The following is a 20,716-nucleotide window of genomic DNA, read 5'->3' as shown; positions in this document are numbered from 1 at the left end:
GAGGCCTGCAAATCTGTAGAAATGGGTATCAGGGGCTGCGAAAGCACCTCACTGAGTACCGGCGGACTGGCGACTAGCTTAACGGATGTGTCGTCGGCAATTTTGGACCTATGCGCTCTGTCTCTATCTTTATCCTTACGTTTTTTCCGATCGGTAGTCAGATGGCTTATCAAAGCTATTTCGGAATATGGAGAAAGAGCGAAAAGCGACAAAAATAGCCCGACGAATAGTTCGGGCATTGAACAGGGTACAAAACAGAGAGCGAGGAACGCTGTGGTCTGAGCCTAAACAGGTGACACAATAAGAATGAAAATCTGAGGTATTTGCTTTCCACAGGCAAGACAATTAATTTTTCCTGACATCGGTTAGAGCAAGAAAAAAGGATCCCCAACGAGGTACTTATCTTTTAGAAGACTTCAGGTATGAAACTTGAAAAATGAAAATTTCAGGAGGTGGCCGACCAGTACTTGCGAACTGCTTCTGCTTCGGGCTCCACTCGGCAAGAAAAGCTGATGTAATGGTGTCGGCTGCATGTTTTATACCCCTGCCGAACTGACGTCATGGAAGAAGCGACAGCATCCGACGCAGAAATCCCAAGACTCTGTTATTCGGGCCGACTGAGGGCTACCTACAGGCAGATAACCCAAGTGTGATGACTGCAACAGTGAAACATGAAGAACATCTCTCTCCATGTCTTCCTCAGTCCCAACATCTGGAAAAATGAGTAGAAACCAGAGAGAGGGACCTAGATCAGTGACACTCCAAAAAGGGTGAGGGCAGCCTTGAAGGCACTGGGATCAACAGATTGTGTACATCTTGTACTGGGTAGAGAAATAGGGCTCGAGGCAGTCGGATCCGATAACTTTGTTGGATCAGTGGCAGTTGGATCCGATAACTTTGTCAGATCAGTGGCAGTCGGATCAGAGGTGGTCTGATCCATCAATTTTTTTCTTTGTCTTTGCATCTGATTGTGAGGTAGTATCCAGGTTAGATCTTTTCCTGGATGGCTCCAAAACTGATGTGCATGGTTTTGGAGATGAAGGTTTTAACTCTTTACTTTTGGGGATTGAGCCCCAGATAATGCCGTTCCAAAAGAAGGTAGCAAACCTTTTTAAAAAAGCTTATTTTTTCCTTTCTACTAATGACCTGGGATTGGAACCACGGCAGACTGAACAATCCCTCTTGAAGATGTAAAGGCCCAAGACAGTAAAAACACAGTGTGGACATCAAACATAGGAAATTTGTGCCCACACTTCATGCACTTTTTAAATCCAGGGGGGCCTTTTTCTGCAATAACTAAAACTATAAAATAGCAAACTTAAGAAATTTAAGAACAGTTTTTATTTATTTTTTTAGCACAGAAAGGAAGAAAAACTACCAGCAGTGGTAATAAACAGCTAACAGCAAGTGTAGAGAGGAAAGGAAAATACTAACAATAGTATTTTAAAGGAATATGCACTATACAATAGTTCAAAGAAAAGGTAAGGGATAAAAACTATATAGAATACAAAACAAATCAAAAAATATTTGATTTAGAAGATAATTGTACATTTACTTTTATTTAACATTTGTTAACCAGTAAAGTCCGACAAGGACAGAGCCTATTTTCAGCAGACGCCCGGGGAGAAATGCTCCAGACGCATATCTTTGGATTGTGGGAGGAAACTGGAGTACCCAGAGGAAACCCACGCGAACACAGGGAGAACATGCAAACTCCACACAGAAGGCACCCCAGCCGAGAATTGAACCGAAGAACCTCTTGCTGTGAGGCGACAACGTTAACCACTGCGCCACTCATTATCTTACTATCTAACTTATCTGAAAATGCTCAAGAGCTATGGTCAACCATGTCTTCTGTGAAAAGCGGCAAACAAGATCAGGGGTGTTTGAGGGTGGGGCATTATGGGCAAGGGAGAAGCTCAAGAGTTTGTTTGCCATGAGCTTTAGTAACAGCCAAGTCAAATCAGAGGATCAGATCCGAACCCAACAGTTGAGGACAGAATGAAAATTGACATCAGATCAATTTACAAACAAAAAATTCAAAAAAAAAAATTGTATATATATATATATATATATATATATATATATATATATATACACACACACACACACACACACACACACACACAACACACAGCATCATCAAATTAGGAAGCTCAAAGTGAAAATGTTAAAAAATCAGTGTAATTCACAATTAAAACTGGTACCAGATGCCATGTCACTTTCATGCTGATAATTTATTGGGTTGATGTACTATACAGGATCGGAACCTAAAGAACAAATACACAATATGGGTAATCAAGGACAATATGGTGAGGTCTGGCTACTGACCCCTGACAGCAAAGAACTATGTGCAAATTTACACAGTGATGAAACAGTGAAACAGGCAGAGACCAATGGGAAGAAGACAGAAATGCTGAAGTATTAAGAAAAATATTTACACAAAATTTTCAAACATTTTAGCTGAATGTGATCAGAAATCAATCGCTAGCATGAAAAAAAAAAGAATATTTACAGGTAACCTATGTTCTCTTTAAAGAAATAAAACATTTAAAAGTAATAACAGCAGAAAAATAACATCTTAAACAGGGACATGGGACTTGAGGGACTGACTGTACATTAAAATTCACACAAGCAGCCTCGAAGGTGCTCATACGATGAGCACTATGACCACATACCTTTATCTTCTGTGCAAGACAAGGTGCAAATGTACTATTTACCCCACTGAGGACACCAACAGTGCAATGTCTCCCTGCTGAGTTAGGAGAAGGTTGCAACAAACTAGTCTGCGACATCATCCCACCTGTCATCCAGCTGAGGGGAGAGGAGCAGCATTTAACACACTATATACAATGTGATTTAATATACAGCAAAACCATAGTACTTCAGTACTGCACTCCTCCCCCTCAAATTTAGTTCAAGTTTATTTCTGCCAAAGGAACACAGATGTGTAACAGAAATGAAAAACATAATTTCTCTGAACCACATATGGTTAAGGACAGGGGAAATCTTATTACAGAATATAAAGTAGAACTAATTTCCATCCTCATAGTGACTCAACAGGACACAAGTTATGAATAGCTCTTGCCAAAGAATTTCACACCCCCTGAAGCTTTTTACAACAGTTTGTCTTCCATTCATCACACAACCACCCAATATACACAACTTTAACACTGTCTTCAATACAGTACCTCTTGAGACAATCACTACAAAGCAATGTCAAAGGAAAGCCTCAAAATACATAAAAATACATTATGCAAACATTTAAATAATTTAAATGAGGTAGCAGCAAGTGAAAATTCTCCTAGTCACTTGAAGCAATAGTGAGAATCTGCTACTGCTGACAATGCTTTGTCTGTAGTTTTCTCAATACATGGTGGCATACCAATTACTCTGCCTCTCTAATGGCATTTTACGTTAGACTTGGGTGGTTTGCTATGACAAAACAGATATGAATGCAAACAGCACTGAGACTTAGTAAATAATACCTGCAGATTTGTGCAGTGGCTGTACAGTACTCTGCATCACCACTGGAACAGAAAAGCCATCCATACATATTTATGGAACTGAAGCATTGAGACAAGCAAACCATGAACCTCTTGTCTTGGATTAGTAAACTGAATGCAAAATATTAAGAAAGAAGACATGAACACCAAATTCAATGTTGGTGGAATACAACTTCCATTATATAAACAACACTGCTGCCTGGGTACATACTGGATGTTATGTGTCTGAGCAAATCAACTTGGGAAGTACAATAATGAACCCCAATATACATGTATGGGTACCTGGCTACAGTGCTGAGGAAGGATGTAATGGTGCAAAGCTGAAGTAATTTTTTTTCATTTTACCACTTAAAACATTTATTCCCGTAAAAACTGTGCCTATACATTTAGCTATACATACAAAATGTGTAGATACACATGTAGACAAAGCAGTTATTACATACTGAGGTTTCCTTGGTAACTGATTCCTCATGTTTTGCTCTGCAGGTCCCAGAATACCACAAAAGTTTTTCAATTGAAGGACTACTAAAGTTAACATGTACACAATTACCTATACTGTTTCTGGCGGTTCATAAGCTAGGCTGTATCCTTTCAATGTCCACACTGAAAACAGGCAGCACATTTTATATATACACTGCTTTACAAATGCATATTTTTAAATGTAGACAATTTTGAGCTAATGTCTTCAGTGTATTAATTTTAGCATATTAAAACAAATGTCAGTCCAGTGCCACTAAACCTCATCAAGGTTAGACCAGCAGAAATAGCCCAACATTTACTTTAAAAAGATAACTGTTTACAAAGAAGAATGAAACTGCACAGGTGATTAATGCACTGCATACATTATCTCCTATTATGCTGTGGGAATGTAATCTTCACCAACAGTTCTCCTTTACCCTCAAGTCTGGACAAATGTGCTAGACTGAAAGGTGGCTGCATGGAAACTCGGACACCTTGCTACAGTTCCTTCAACATACTGTGTACTGTAATCAAGACACACTTAACCAACACCACACCCGAAAGTGAAGCAATACAAAGGATTCAGATGCACCCAGTTAAGATGAGAGGAAAAAAGTGATAACGTTTGCAATTCTGCGAGTACCTAGACTGTTTGCATTTAAAATGGTCTACAAAAAAAAAAATACAAGTGGATTAAGCAGAACAGATTTACACAGCACTATGAAAACAAAACCTTACCACGTGGTCACACTCCATACATTTAAGGATCAGGTCAGTATAGGTATTCTCTACATGGTTGGGAGCTCAAATGTCTAGTAGTAGTCACCATTTCTCCATGCATAATCCTTTTTATTCATAAGGATATTTTTCTACCTAGCAGCAACAGTTGGTAGGTGAAAACAGCATTCTCTCTGGAAAATGTCTCAATCTGTTTTACTTGCTCATGGACCAAAATACATTAGGGCAGAAGGCCACAGGAGATGAGGTAGTAGTAGAACACTATCATCTTCCTGAGTATTGGTCTTTACATATACCCATGTTACATGACAGAATATAGAAGCAGATGTGCACATCTATTCTATGAGCTACAATGACAAACAAACCATTCGCACTTCTGACACTACCACCTTTTTAAGATTAAATTAAAATGTACAGTTCTCAATTTCTCTGTTAAGCAGACACCTAAATATTTCTAAAATAATGGTGCTTGTTTTACCTAATCTTAAAAACTGCAGTTATTCAGTTTTGTAAAGTATTGCATGCAAAGCCAGCTGAATCTGGTAACAATGCAGCCATCAAACAATTCTGAGATGGTCATGATTTCTTAGACCTCTATGAAAATATGTAAATCATCAGACTACTACTTAATGAAATGTAAAGGCTTAAACATATTCAGTAAAACACATTTAAACAACCTTTAATCATAAAGTGACATATCTGTGCTCAGATGACTAGAAACTGCATCCATACTCAAACACAAGGCTTTTCTATTTCCTCTGAGTTTCAGTGGAAGGGTTCTGGATTTCATCAGCAAAGCAACGGAACAGGGAGAGGCAAGCAAGTTACCAACTGCAATAACTTTTTTTTGGTGAAAATATTAAATCTGTTACGTGCCATACACAGTTTTTTTTTTATCTTGTCCGGCAACTTGCACATTTCTTGAAATGTCTCATCCGTTTTTGCACAATACCTGCAACGTCCATTACCTCTCAACGTCAACAGCGGATATTAAAATACCCAGACATACCTGAAATTCAGGACTTCTAACCCTATACATGAAATTAAGCAAATCACTTTACCTTTGAGTAACTCCTGGCAACTGGCTTTGGCTCTCTGCACCTCTCAACCATTAACAGAAGAACCTGTATTTCCTGACAGCATACAAATTCACATTTGTGTAAATGCTTTCAGAAAAAAAGCAGCGTACAGCTTGAAACTAAAATATAACGCATGAAACTACCTTTCAGTCAGTGAGCACTTATCAAACATTCAGACTCCTCCCCTTCACTAAATGGGTGTTCTGGCACGTTCTCTATGACTGTGATGTAGAACAATTTACTTAGGGAATGACCCAACAATTTCTTTTAAAAAAAAAAAAAAAAGTCAGCATCTTTTAAAACATGACAGGTGACCCAGAAAGGGGCAAATGCCACATCAACAGAGGTTACAATGTACAATGAACAAAGATGCAGTACAAAGAAATGGACAAACTTATGTACAATGTCCTGTACAATGGCCAATTTTCAGAAAGAGCAGACATCTGTCAGTGTGTGTAAAGGCAAGAAAGACCACTCAGAGGCTTAAGCACATCTTCTGAAAAGACATAGTGGAAATATTTAGATGGGTAAAACTCAATGGGATTAAAATGTATACTTTCCAGAAAGTACTGGATCTGAACCAGCAAAGACAATGGATTTATAAGCATGCACAACCTTAAACAATTCTGGACAAACTTGTCTTCAAGGAAAATGACAGAAACCTATAGGCTGTGGGGGCAAGAAATCTTAAAAACAGCACATCTTTAAGCCAATATGTTGTTATTTCCTGGGAAAATTAAAGTTTTACTCAATCTTCTCTCTCTTTTCTTGTACTGAAAATCAGAAGCCTCAATTTGTGATTCCAGAATTATTTTATGTAGTTAGAGGACTAGGACATTTGACAGCAAGAACAACATATAAATACTTTAATGGAGTAATTTAAACAAGGGACTTTGTTGGATTCAAATCTGGGGAATGTATGGGGATAGTTGGCTTTGCTGGATATTACAATATTTTAAAACAGAGCAAGCTCTACTTCACACTTATTAAATACATCAATAAGGGACATATCCTCCATAAAAGGTAAAAATTAAAAGTGTAAGCCAGCACCTAATGCAGTGCAGCCCACGCAGTCACTTAGGACAATCACTACATACATTATACAACTGAAGGGCTTTCTGTAATCAACAGAAAAATACACATACGTATACAAAATATCAGGAAAAAAAAAAAAAGAACGGAGAAAAGCTTTCAACAGCTGTAACCACCCAGCGAAGTTTCTAATCCAGTTCTGATTGTATTTTCTATTCCAATAGACTGGGATGGTCTTTCAAATACTCAGCAACAGCACAACTGGCTCATGCATTTCCCACTTATACATCATGTATCACTCCTTTTCCAGACTATGCCTGCCATAATTTAAAAAGGCTCAGGTATGTAAAAAAGCTACAACGTGAAATGAAGTTGCTGTTCATCCTGAAACAACCTGTGGGAAAACTATTACATGGAATTAAGCTTGTGAGATGTATATGCTCACAGACCCAACAAACCTTCAGTTTGACAGATCTGTGACCTAACTGTATGATTACAGCTCATATTTTAATTTTATTACATTTTAAAAACTACAGATGGGAAGTTAAAAACACTCATGTGTGAGCACATCAGAAAATGAAATGTTACACATACAACAAAGCGGGAAACCCAAACACAAGTGAAGTAAACCACAATAATTTTTTTTTTTTGGGGGGGGGGGGTCATCTTCAACACAAGATAACACTAGAGTTGACACATGTTCTGCATCTTCAGGAACCGTTTCAGTAAGAGGATGGAAACAGAACTGGAAACAAACTTCAGTCTACATACATTTGTTCTTTTTCACTAAAAGCAGCCAAGGTGACTATTTTTAAAACTAGGGCCTTCCTTAAAGGAAAAATAAATAAATAAAAAGTTTATGACAAAAAGAAAGAAGCTTTTAGAAGTCCTCCATCTTCCTACCTGGACAATGCACGTGGAACAAGGAGCAATGTCTGCTGACTACTTGGCCACTGTTTACTGCCAGCAATGCATACATTTTGGAAGGGCCTTGTGTGCATTGTTTTTGGGAAGGAGGGAGGGTACAACTAGCCCAGTGACATGCAATGCTGTCCATTACACTGTATCCTAAAATGATCCCTCCCAATCTGCCTTTATCAAAGTTCAGTAAAAGGCAAGCTTGCAGGACATGAATGCATTTACAAGGCAGCCTAGTCAGTATAAGACAAATAAAAATTAGATCCCTAATAAAATGTACACTCAGTTAAACAAAAGAAAGTGGCAAGGGGCAGCAAGAACGGACACGCATGTGCTGCAGCACCAGGCCACACCCATCTTTAGACAAGGATGTAAATAACCCCAATCAAGAATTTCTATTTCTTTGATTGGGCTATTGAAAACAAATATTTTCCGATATTTTTATTTCATATTCTTGCTAATGACCTGGTCTAAAATGAGAGGCTTTCTCCCTGCTGAAGCTGAATGTAAGTCTTTTCTTGAGGCCTGGTCAGCAGCCTAGAAGTTCCTGGATCCCAGAGGTAACACGAACAATGCAGACTTCCAGTCTCCAAAGAAAATCCCACCAACCTAATGAATCTTTCTTAAGCAATGTTAGCACCTGTAACTGCTTCAACCACAGAAATGGTCCCTCTGCCATCCAAGCAGTTACCTCCCATGTTGGCTGTGGGAAAGGAGGAAGCCCAGATTCTGATGTGAGAAGATACAGCTGACAAAAAAAAATGCTTGGGCCTTGGTCTCATTCTTTTCCAAATGCACCATAGTCAATCTCATCTTCACAATGATTATAACAGCATCCTGCATTAACCGTTTTCAATGGAGTCATTCTGACGGCGCCAATGCACTGCAGCGTCCAGTAGGATTTCACAAAAAACTGCCTAAATTATTCAGGTACTTCCCTTTCAGGAATGAAGTTCTGAGAGCTGCCAACACTTTTAATTTTAAACAGTGCAAATCACCTCTCAGCAACCCTTAATTATCTAAAAACAAAACTGATGAGATGACTTGGAGTTTGGATGGTATACCGATATCTACTGAAGAGCAAGAAGAATATCTGGAGACTTGAAAGAGGAAGGATGGGGCATAGCAAAATATACATCTGCTCATCCATGGAAGTCTCCTTGTGGATTTGTTCCTCTCTGCAGGTTGCTGGGCATCAGTGAGCCAAACTAAATTAGGGTGTGCCTCCCACATGCATCTGCACATGGGAAAGTGTCACAGACTTGCTGCGCTGGGTCAGTTTTTTTCAGGAAGCATTAGAGATGGGTCCTGCAGCTCCACTTACTGAGGTCTGACTTCTGTCTGCCGCCAAGGACCCCTCACCTTGAAAGAGAACAAGAAAAAAAAAAAAAACATTACTCTGGTTTATATACATCTGCTTTAATGTACATCAAAATGTGCAGTTACTTAATGCTCTATACTCAAAAGGGCTCCCCATTAAAGGGTGGACTGACCTATTTTACTCAGCACCTTGCAAATATAGTTTTCAAACAAGTGAAATATGCATTAATACTCTTCTATATATGTGAGTTTAAACATTCCAAATAACTGTTTATTTCTTAACTAGTACATTGAAAGCATCATCATTTTTTTCCATATTCACAGTGACCATTTCTGATCTAGAATTGTTTTACTCTTCATATTCGGAAATCAACAAGTAAACCACTTCAATACATTTGGACATGTAGTAATGTCACATGTGCTTATCTCGGAATATAGTTAAATAAGGATATTCCATAAGAGTAGCTTTTTAAAGACATATTACAAAAGGTGAACAGTTGTAAGACTGTGCAAGGCCCGGCTTCAGGAGAGTATAGGAACTATTTTTGGGAATCAGCTGAACTGTCATTTTGCTGAAAATCGTTCCGTCACAAAAGGGCGCGTGGTGATCAGTGCATCCTTTATGAGATTCAATAATCTTGCATCAGCTGGATATATCAAGAAAGGGGATACAGTGACTCTCCTCCTGTACAAGGGGAAAGAGCACTTCTTTGGGAGGTATAACTTTCAGTGAAGTGACTCATTCAGACCTCAAACTAAGGAATGAATTTTGGTGAAAGGGTGGTTGGTACAATGACCTACATCTAATGGCATACTGCAAGAACTTTAATGCAGACATGTAAACACAGCTGCATCCAAATAAGTGAAGGACATTCCTCACTCTTCAGCCATTCAGGTATAAATGAAATAAGTTTAATGACAGGATTTACAAAGTACTCAAATATGAATAAAACCATGAAAAACCTGTGTGCAGATAATTCTATACTCAAGAATTCCACACTGTGCAGCAAGTCTAATAATCACTTACAAGGCTTGTTTAAAGAAAACATAATAGGTAGAAAGATGCCACTTTGATGCAGCATCTGCCTTTAGTCACATAAAAATGTGGGACAGAAAATGTGTACATCCAACAAAAATCTCCAGCAAGAAGTTCCACTAATGAGAATCTCAAGCTGTTGAAAAAAGCAAGACAAAACAAGTCGCACACTAGCGTTCTATGAAAATTATGTAGTCACTGACAAAACTGTCTAATATCCAAAAGTATGCAGCAAAGCCAATACTGCAGCTTTTTAAAGGAATAAAGTGAATGTACTGTGCAAGAATACTCGAGAGACAAACTACTTGCATAACTACCGCTCACCTTTGCTTTTTTTTTTTTTTTTTTTTTTTTTACTTTAAACAGGAAAATTATGCAGTAAAAAGCTGTGGGAATGATGGCTCTGACAAGAATGGAGCCCAAACTAAAGACCAAATTGCCTCAGGTTCACTTAACAGCCCAGGCAAGAGTCATCCTAGCTGGGGAAAGAGGAATGACCAGGCTTTACCCACTCACATTTCATTGGTGGGGAAGGGATGAAGATGTGCCCCTCAGCAGTGTGCTTTCCATCAAGATCCCCAGTGAAGACTGGTGATGAAATGGATGTGTCTGCTTACAACGGCAGCAGGGTTTTATGGAGACTATCTGACCCACAGAAGCAGATGACCTCTGTAGCATTATCTAATGCATGCCCACCCACTTCACTGCTTTACAGGCAAATAGTACAAATGAAAAACCTGAATGCCTGCATGATGACTGCACCCATGGTGCAGTGTCAGTTCAAATTTTTGACAGGCACATGTGTGGTGTGGGGAGGGTGTATGGCTTAAAGAAAAAAGCCACTGGGACAGGGCATAATCCAATAGGAAACTACACAAGATGGCTGTTACAAAAACAAACAGCCGTAAACAGCTGGAAAGTGTTCCACGTCAACATATCCTGGAATCTGTACTTGGTCCATAAAGAAGAACATTTGAAATAATGGGCTGCATAGTACTGAGGATTACAATATATTTTCAGTGAAGCCCTGCCCTAAAAACAAGCATGTGCCATGCATTTCAAAAGTCTACAGTGTTAAAATCTGATCACCTCAAGTGACAAACGGGAGCAAAAAGCTTATATTACAAAAATACCAGCTAAGCTACACCTTTCAGCTCAAATAGCAGAAAAGTAGTCTTTTCTGGTTCAAAATCTAGATATTTCCTGAGACTGCATCGCATTCTGTAGCGATCAAGTGCAAAACCCTTAAAGACCCGAAGATACCAACAGTGTCAAGTATCCTTCAACTGGTCATTGTACATAAAAAAATGGCCAAGAGAAATCTTCGTAGCTTAAGGACTAAAGCCTACATTCTGGGAAGGAAGGAAAATACTAAAACATATCACAGGGCAAGCTGACCTGTCTCAAATCGACAAAAACATCAGTTTTACTCAGGGATGTCATGTGATCTACGTAGAAGTCCTTCAACTGAGTTTGTACTTTAGATACCTGTGTGGAAACATGAAAGCTGTGCAAGGTTCTCAACAATCAAACAGAGCTGCAATAATATGTCTAAGTTGGATCCAGACAGTGTATTATGTGCAATTTACTTACAACAATATAGCTTCAAGGAGAACTTTCAATAGTAACAATTAACCATCTCCTGCCACCTTCCAGCCAGAGTTTTTCACAGCAGTGGCCATTTCTCAAAGAACCAACAGGACATGCATCTGATTTGTTAATGCAGGAGGCACAAGACTCTCCATAAAAATTCCACTGTTGTACATTTACTCTCTTCTTGGAGCCTACATTTCCCAAACAAATATATATGCTTCCTGTAGGCAGAAAGCTATTTAATGTACTGTGGAATTTACAGTACAGATATTCCTCTAAACACCGAATGACACACACACACATATATCTGTGTGTGTGTGTGTGTGTGTGTGTGTGTGTGTGTGTGTGTGTGTGTGTGTGTGTGTATATATATATATATATATATATATATATATATATATATATATGTACTCAGACATGCTCTAAATCAGATCTGCTTCACATTACTACTAAACATGCAATACAAAAATCATTGGATATAGAAGTAAAGATGTATGCATTCTACTACTGCAGCAGCATATCCTATGAACAAAACAAGAACTGGGACAGAGACTGGAAATATTATTTACTCCTATAAGTACACATATGTTTGAGTAGGCAAGAGTGCAGTCATCTCATGAGCCCTCTAGGAGGCAATACTGGGGCCATTTAGCTGAAGCTGTTGTGGTGGTAGTTGGGTGGGCAAAATAGAGGAATGTATCAACATGCATGTGGGATGGGAATTCCCTTGCAGCACCACAACACTACCCACCTTAGAAAAGTCAGCCCTACATGTGAACAGGAGGTAGAAAGTACAGTTGTGTACACTTACCATAAATGTAGATGTTCAAGTGTATTCACTGTTGCAGTCATTACATTTGGATAATCTGCTGGCAGGTTGCCCTCAGTCGGCCTGATTAACAATGTCTTGGGTCCTGCATCGGTTGCTGTCCCTTCTTTCATGACGTCAGGTCGTCAGGGTTATAAAACATGCAGCAGACGCCATTACATCAGTTTTTCTTGCCCCAGATGTCAGGTGCCCCCCAAATGGGGAGCAAAATATATAAATAATTTAAAACACAAAAATATATACCTCCAAACAAAAGCAAATACACCAAAAAGGCTTTTAAGTGTAGTAAAAGAAAGGAGAGGCATAGTAAGAGAAAAAAACAGGGGGCTGGAGGGAGGGTAACCAGGACTGCAACAGTGAATACACTCAAACATCTACATTTATGGTAAGTGCACACAACTGTACTATGTTCTTTGTGTTTCACTGTTGCAGTCATTACATTAGGGTAGACTCCCAAAGCTATGGTTGGGGAGGATGGATTTATACAGCATTAGGACTGGCTATAAGGCCCTGCAAAACAGCAGTGGCAAAGCCAGCTCTGGATTTAGAGAAAATTGGTAAATGACCGTGCTTGGTGAAAGTATGAACTGAATTCCAGGTAGAAGCTTCTAGAATATCCCTGGTAGGAACACCTCTGAGAAAGGCTGTAGAAGTACATGCAGCCCTCGTTGAATGGGATCTGATCCCCTGGGAGATAGGTTTTCCATGGTGCTTATAGCAGCAATGAATACAATGGCTTATCCATTTGGAAATGGCTTTTATTTGAGATAGCCTTTCCCTCTGCAGCAAATGCTACCAGCAGCAGTTCAGATTTTCTTCTAGATTTAGTCCTGTCCAAGTAAAATCTAAGTTGTCTGTGTACATCTAATGAATGCAGAATTCGCTCCCCCTTGTTCTGTGGATTGGGGAAGAAAGTTGGCAAATGAATGGACTGATTAAGAGCCACACTGGATACCACCTTGGGCATGAAGGATGGGTTGGTCCTGAGTGAAACCCTGTCCGCATGAAAGATGATGAAAGGCTCCACTGTCATAAGGGCCTGTAATTTAGAAATCCTTCTAGCCGAAGTGATTGCTAAAAGGGAGGCCGTTTTCCAGGAAAGGAATTTTAAGTCTGCAGTAGCAGCTGTCCCGAAAGGAGGAAGAGTGAATTTCTCCAATACAAAGTTAAGGTCCCAGACAGGGGATGGAGCTCTCCTGGGTGGCCTCAAGTTTTTTGCCCCTCTGAGATACTGTGTTGTAATGAGCTGAAATGGCTGAGGCATGGATTTTTATGGAAGAAAAAGACAGGCCCTTGTGAAGCATCTCCGTTAAGTATTGCAAAATCTGAGGTACATTGGGCACTGCTGTGCTCATCCATTGAGATTGATTCCAGGCACAGAATCTTTTCCATTTGTCAGCATAAGACTTTCTAGTACTAGGTCTTCTCGCTACCAAAATTACCTCCATCACAGGTTTACTGAGGGATGGTAAGGTGGAATTTAAGTGATTAGCCAAGCTGTAAGATTCAATGTTTGGAGCCGAGGGTGCAGAATTTGGTTGTTCTGCTGAGCCAGTAAGGAAGGTGTCTGAGGCAGGTGCCATGGAGAAATTTGTGACAGACTGCGTAGGAGTGGGTACAAGTGTTGGCGAGGCCAGTCTGGAGCAATCAAAATCATTTTTGGTTTGTCCTATTTGACTTAATAGAACTTTGGAGAGCAGAGGCAGAGGGGGAAAGGCAAAGACTGACAGGTTTTCCCATCTGAAGGACAGAGCAGCCACTTTCCAGGCTTTTTTGTGAGGAATTCTTGTGCAAAATTTGTCCAACTGGTAGTTCTGGGGTGAAGCAAAAAGATCTATGTCTGGGCTCCCCCATTTGCGTGTCAACATGTTGAAAATCCGTGGTTCCAGTTTCCATTCGTATGGGTCCATGAGATTTCTGATTAGTTCGTCTGCCAAACGATTCATCTTTCCAGGCAGGAATTGAGCTTGTAGTTGTACTTGATCGCTCAAGGCCGTGTTCCACAATGCCATGGCTAGTCTGCAGAGCCCCCTGCTTGTTTATGTACCACATAACTGTGGTGTTGTCCGTCTTTACCATTAGTTGTCCTGGATGAAGGTAGTCCTTGAAGGCTGTCAGTGCATTCTGTACAGCTAGCATTTATTTTTGATTGATATGAAGGTGCATTTGATTTGGACTCCATTTGCCCTGAATGCACTTCCCTGCCAGATGAGACACCCAAGCATAGTCTGATGCATCTGTAGTTAGGGTTTGGGCTGCAGGGGGTGGTGTGAATGGTAGTCCCTTGTTTTGGTGGCAGGCCTCTGCCCACCATAGGAACTCTAGTTGCAGGCAAGGTATGATAGGAATCATTGTTTCCAGGCTGTGACAATGTGACTCCATAAACTTTTTAAGTACCACTGAAGTTTCCTCATATGCAGTCTTGCATATGGAATTAGAAGAATGAAGGAGGCCATGAACCCCAAGGCTTGCAGTATTTGTCTTGCAGATAGCAGGGTTTTTGTGGCCACCTGTTTGAAGTAAGTCACCAAATGAATTTGCTTTTCTGGCGTAAGGAAAGCCATCTGGGCAGTTGGATTCAAGCTTGCACCCAGGAATGTAATTTTTTGAGAGGGTATCAGTTGTGATTTCTTTTCGTTTATGGTGTACCCTAGACAAGTTAGAACCCTTTTTACAAACGCCAGATGTTTTAGAAGAATTTCCTTGTTTTCTGCCTGAAGTAGACAATCGTCCAGGTATGGATATATTTGAATATTTCTTTGCCTGCAAAGTGCAATTACTGGAGCCAGGCACTTTGTAAATACCCTGGGCACAGTACATAAGCCAAAGGGCAGTGCAGAGAACTGATAATGCAAGTGCCTGCTTTGAAGCGGAGGTATCTTCTGCAAGATTCCCCGATTGGGATATGCAGGTAAGCCTCTTAAATCTAGAGCTGCCAACCAGGCATCTTTGCCTAGCATAGGAAGTAACTGGTGAAGAGTCAGCATCTTGAATTTTGGAATGTCCAGAAAGGTGTTCAGAGTAGATCGGTCCAGAATTGGACGCCATGATTTGTCTTTTCTGGGTACCAGGAAAAGTCTGGAATAGAAACCTTGTCCCTTTTCCTCTTCTGGTACTAGATGAATTGCCCCCATGTTTAGGAGGGAAAGTACTTGTTTCTGAGCCTCTGCCCACTGATTTGGGGGCAGGTCTGGCCATCCGTTTGGAGTTGGCAACGTGTGGAAATGAAATCTGCACCACTGGGACACAATTTAAAACCCATTTGTCCTGGGTTATAAGTTGCCAGTTTTTTGCATGAAGAGCCAATTTTTCCCCCAAAGGGGCGGCTAAGACGTAAGTGCTTGCTAATTTTAAAGGAAAATCATTGAGACTGTTTACCATAGGGAGGTGTTTTGTTGTTTCCAGATTTGGAAGCGGAGGCACCCCATTCTTCAGATCTGAAAGTCCCTTGGGACTGAAACCGGGTGCTTTTGGAATGTCTGGGTTTGGCTTGAGTGGCTCTGGAAGGAACTGGAAAGGACCAGTTCTTAGTAGGCCAGTGCCTACTAAAGCTTGGAGATTGTACTTGTAAGAAATCTTTCACATTTTGCAAAGATTTAGCTTTATCTTCCATCTTTTTTAGAACTTCTTCAGCCTTATTGCCAAACAGACGGTCCTGCTGCAGAGGAGCATCCAACAATTTTGCTTTAACATGATCAAGCAGAGATTGCTCCTTAAGCCAAGCATGCCTTCTAAGCACAGACCCAGTAACAGCAGCCCTGCAAGAGGCCTCCAAAGAATCAAAACCACATTGCAAGGTATGTTTTCCAACTTGTTCAACGGAATGCAATAAATCCTGCAAATCCTTATTTTCCACACAGTCAGAAATTAACATTATTTTCTGTTTAAGCAGTCCCATATGCTGTTGATATTTTAGCATATGGAATTGACAATTTAAAGCCCTGATTGCTAAGGTTGCAGAAGTATAAACCTTTTTACTCCATCTATCCAGCGCCCTGGAGTCTCTATCAGATGGAGTTGGATTTTTAGCAGTAGAAGCCTTAATGCTCTTGGGGCCCTGAGAAATGGTTTCAGGGTCTGCAACAGGATTTTTGAAAAGGAATTTGTGGGAGTCAGGAACCCTGTAGTATCGGTCTGGCTTACAAGGGGCCGGAGACAGGGAATCAGGGGCCATACTGGATTCTGAAAACACAACAATGTCTAGTACAGGAGGTATAGCCAAAGGCCTATGTATGTAAAGTTTCTCCAAAAGAAAAATCCTCAAGGGGAGAAGCAGAAGGAATGGAATCCTCTGTATCAGAGGTATGGACAAATCCTGTTCATTAGAAGAGTCAAAAGAAACAGAGTCCTGTTCAGAAGATTCATAGTCAAGTTCAGCCCTAGGCCTCTTAGAAAGGGGGGGGGGGTTTGACTACCCCTGATTAGAGTAACTAAATCTTCAGCCATTTTGATCATTTGTTTTTTAGGCATAGGGGCCTGAACATGTGGACTGGCCGTCGGGTTTTTAGACATAGATCGAGATCTTGACCTTAAAATTGAAGGTGGTGTTGGTTTAATATACAAATCTGTAGGCCTGAATACACTCTCAGATGCCGGTGCCTGCACAGCGGCTCCGGACCTATCCTAGGTAGAGATATCCGCAGGTTCCACAGGTGAAGCATCTCGCGGCATACCGGACTCCGAATGGGTCTCAGTAGAGGCCTGCGAATCAGAAGTAGCGGGTATCAGGGGCTGCGAAAGCACCTCACTGAGTACCAGCAAACTGGTGACTGGCTTAGGAGAAGCGTCGGCGGCGGTTTTGGACCTCAACGGCTTGTCTCTGTCTTTTTCTGTGTGTTTTGTCGGTATTCTGGTAGTCGGATAGCTAGCCGACGTCATTTCTGGATAATTAAATCGAGAACCGAAATATTTAGAAGCAAAAATGTACAGACGACAGATAGTGTGCTGATTAAATAAAGCACAAAACCGACAGCAAGGTATGTCATGGTCAGGGCCTAGGCAAGAAATACAGTACAAATGGAAATCCTTATGAGGTATTTGCTTCCCAAAAGTAATACAATTAACTTTTACTGACATCGGTAAGCAGCAAGAAAAAGTTTTCCCAACGGGGTACTTAGCTTTTTAGTTGAAGACTTTGTTTCTGAAACTCGAAAATTTCAGGAGTCGGCTGACCGGCACCTGCAAACTGCTTCTGCTTCGGGCACCGTGTGGCAAGAAAGACTGATGTAATGGCATCGGCTGCATGTTTTATACCCCTGACAACCTGACGTCATGGAAAAAGGGACAGCAACCGACGCAGGGCCCAAGACTTTGGTAATCAGGGCAACCTGCCAGCAGATTACCCAAATGTAATGACTGCAACAGTGAAACACGAAGAACATCTTGAGCAAACAAACAAAAAAACAAAAGGCATACTCACAGTATGAGAGCCCCTAGCATCTTTGCTGCTCTGTCGGGACACAGAGGGAATCACAGCTCAAACGGCTGTAGCAAACTTCTTGTGGAGAGGGAAAGGACCCATCATATGAAGGAACATGCCTTGGGTGCCAGTCCATGCAGTGGTCCTGAGAAGAAAGGTGGCACAGGGGAAAGCCAGTGATCTGAGTTTAGTGGTGAGATGAGCAAAACATAAGTAACTGAATGATCTTACTAACCTGTGTTCGTTAGAAATGCTCATAGTAAACTTGCAATTATTTTGGATGACACTCATAAGAAAAATCTTAGTAAATCTGTTAGTCTGAATTGTCCTCTCTGCAAGCTGACCAAAAGAAAATGACTTGCATCTCAATGCTGTGTTTGAGAGAATGCTGCTGGACAGGTTTTTATTTTCTGTTGTCTGAGGATGGACAGTTCACACAAAACTGCTGGAAGAGATTCTGTGAAGACTCCTGAATTGTTCCCTTAACCAGAAACGTTTATTAGCACTTCATATTGCTGAAAAAAAGACCTTACTTGTATGTCCGAATCAGTGAATTCACATCCTCTAGTAACCTTTCTGATCTCATCTAAGCATGCCGCCTTCTTATTGCTCCAGTTATTGCTATTCTGATGAATGCATGATCACATCACTTAGGTGTGCATGTAACCTTATTTTTTTCTGTTCTTCATAAATGTTATACCCAGTCTTCTGCTTTAGAATACAGCTTTGTAGTTATAATTAACACTGAATTTATTCCAAGAATGGATGTTAGTATAACATACAAGCCACAGTTAAAAGTTTAAATTTTTTTAAAGGTACAGGCAGCCCCCAGGTTAAGGACGAGATCTGTTTTTTGTTCAGTCCTTAAATCAAATTTGTATGCAAGTCGAAACAAGTACATATGGTTCTTATTAAATGTCACTTAGTCAAATGTTTGTCTCAGTCATATATATTATATATGCATATAAAACACTTACACTTTAAAAACATTTCCAAACAAAAAAAAATTAAACATAATACTGTAGCTATGCTTCCTGGTTTCCTATGAGCTATGCTTCTTTAATGACTATCAACAAAGTTGGTTTAAGGCATCTTGTTAAATGCATGTTTATGAGGACATTTTTAACACACACACACACAACATACCTCTCAACTGTACAGATTTTCGCAGAATGTCCAGATTTTTGCCTCATATTTTTGGTCCATTTTTCATAAAATTGTGGCTGTTTAGCAAAAATAGTGACAAATCATTAAAGATTGAAGTTATAAAATAATGACAGTCACATATCTCTCAACTGTACAGATTTTCATAGAATGTCCAGATTTTGGCCTCCTATTTTTGGTCTGTTTTACATATACTTCTGGATTTCTGGCAAATTAGTGGTAAATCATTACATATTGCAGTTCGAAAATGACAGACATTTGAGTTCCCATCTTCATATCCTGTTATTCTATCAACTTTAAGTTTGTAACAGCAGTATTTAAAAACTGTCCCTATTTCTGGGCATTGGTCCCACTTTTATTTATGGCTTTGTCCAGATTTCTTGTGCTAAGAGGTTGAGAGGTATGACAGACATTTGAGTTTCAGAATTCATCCTTCAGAAAATTCATGCTAATGCAAAACCTGTTATTCTATTAACTTTCTAAGTTTGTAACAGCAATATTTAAAAATTGTCCCTATTTGGGGCAGTTGTCCCACTTTTATTTATGGCTTTGTCCAGATTTTTTGCTCCAAGAGATTTAGTGGTATGACACACACATACCCACACTCTTAACCCTACTTTACCTATTCCATAACTAACCCCCTCCCCTTATGCAACCACCCACCTGTTAACTGCTAACAGAGGATCACTTGCTCGCTTTCACTATCTCATACACGGTGTCTCCCTCATTCATACCTGCATTCACTCACATTGCTCTCATTCTCCCGATCTGTCTTGCACACAGTAACTTCCTCATTCATACCTGCATTCACTCACACATCACACCCACTCTCCAGTCTCTCTCTCACACACACACACTCACTTTCCTCATTCATACCTGCATTCACTCACACATCACACCCACTCTCCAGTCTCTCAATCACACACACACACACTTTCCTCATTCATACCTGCATTCACTCACACACGATTGCTCTCACTCCCCCAATCTCTCTCTCTCACACACAGATTTGGGCAGCTTTTAACTGTTTTCATTTTCTCACGTTATTTCTGATATTGCGGTAGCCCGTTTGCATCTAGGGGTTGTCTGCAGGTTGGATGCCCGTAACCCAGGGACTGCCTGTACTGGAAAAGTACAGTTGTGTACACTTACAATAAATGTAGATGTTCGACTGTATTCACTGTTGCAGTCATTACATTTGGGTAATCTGCTGGCAGGTTGCCCTCAGTCGGCCTGAATAACAAAGTCTTGGATCCTGCATCGGTTGCTGTCTCCTCTTCCATGACGTCAGGTCGTCAGGGGTATAAAACATGCAGCTGACACCATTTTATTCAGTTTTTCTTGCCCCAGATGTCAGGTGCCCCCCCCCCCCAAATGGGGAGCAAAAAAAAAATATATATATATATATAAACAGCAAATATATGTAAATGCCCTTTTAGCAACATAAACTTTACCTTCATCTAAAAGCAAATACACCACAAAGGCTTTAGAATATAGTGAAGGAAAGAGAAGTTATACAAAAGGGGGACTGCAACAGTGAATACACTCGAACATCTACATTTATAGTAAGTGTACAAAACTGTACTATGTTCTTCATGTTTCACTGTTGCAGTCATGTAAGTT

The 20,716-nt window shown here is 40.2% G+C and overlaps 1 long non-coding RNA gene across 1 annotated transcript in view; it reads right to left on the bottom strand.

Annotated features, from left to right (window-relative positions):
* Window positions 1–2,218: 2,218 nt before the first annotated feature.
* Window positions 2,219–20,716, bottom strand: part of LOC122809358 — a 40,431-nt gene continuing 21,933 nt past the window's right edge. The window contains exon 2 of the long non-coding RNA XR_006365893.1: window positions 2,219–9,094. This is a non-coding gene — a long non-coding RNA (uncharacterized LOC122809358). The remainder of the gene's footprint in view (window positions 9,095–20,716) is intronic.

Source organism: Protopterus annectens, chromosome 8.part0 (assembly GCF_019279795.1).
Source record: "Protopterus annectens isolate FY-2018-M chromosome 8.part0, PAN1.0, whole genome shotgun sequence".
Classification (NCBI taxonomy): Eukaryota; Metazoa; Chordata; order Ceratodontiformes; family Protopteridae; genus Protopterus; species Protopterus annectens.
The sequence above is the reverse complement of the archived record's forward strand: the minus strand, read 5'-3'. Positions and strand labels throughout refer to the sequence as shown.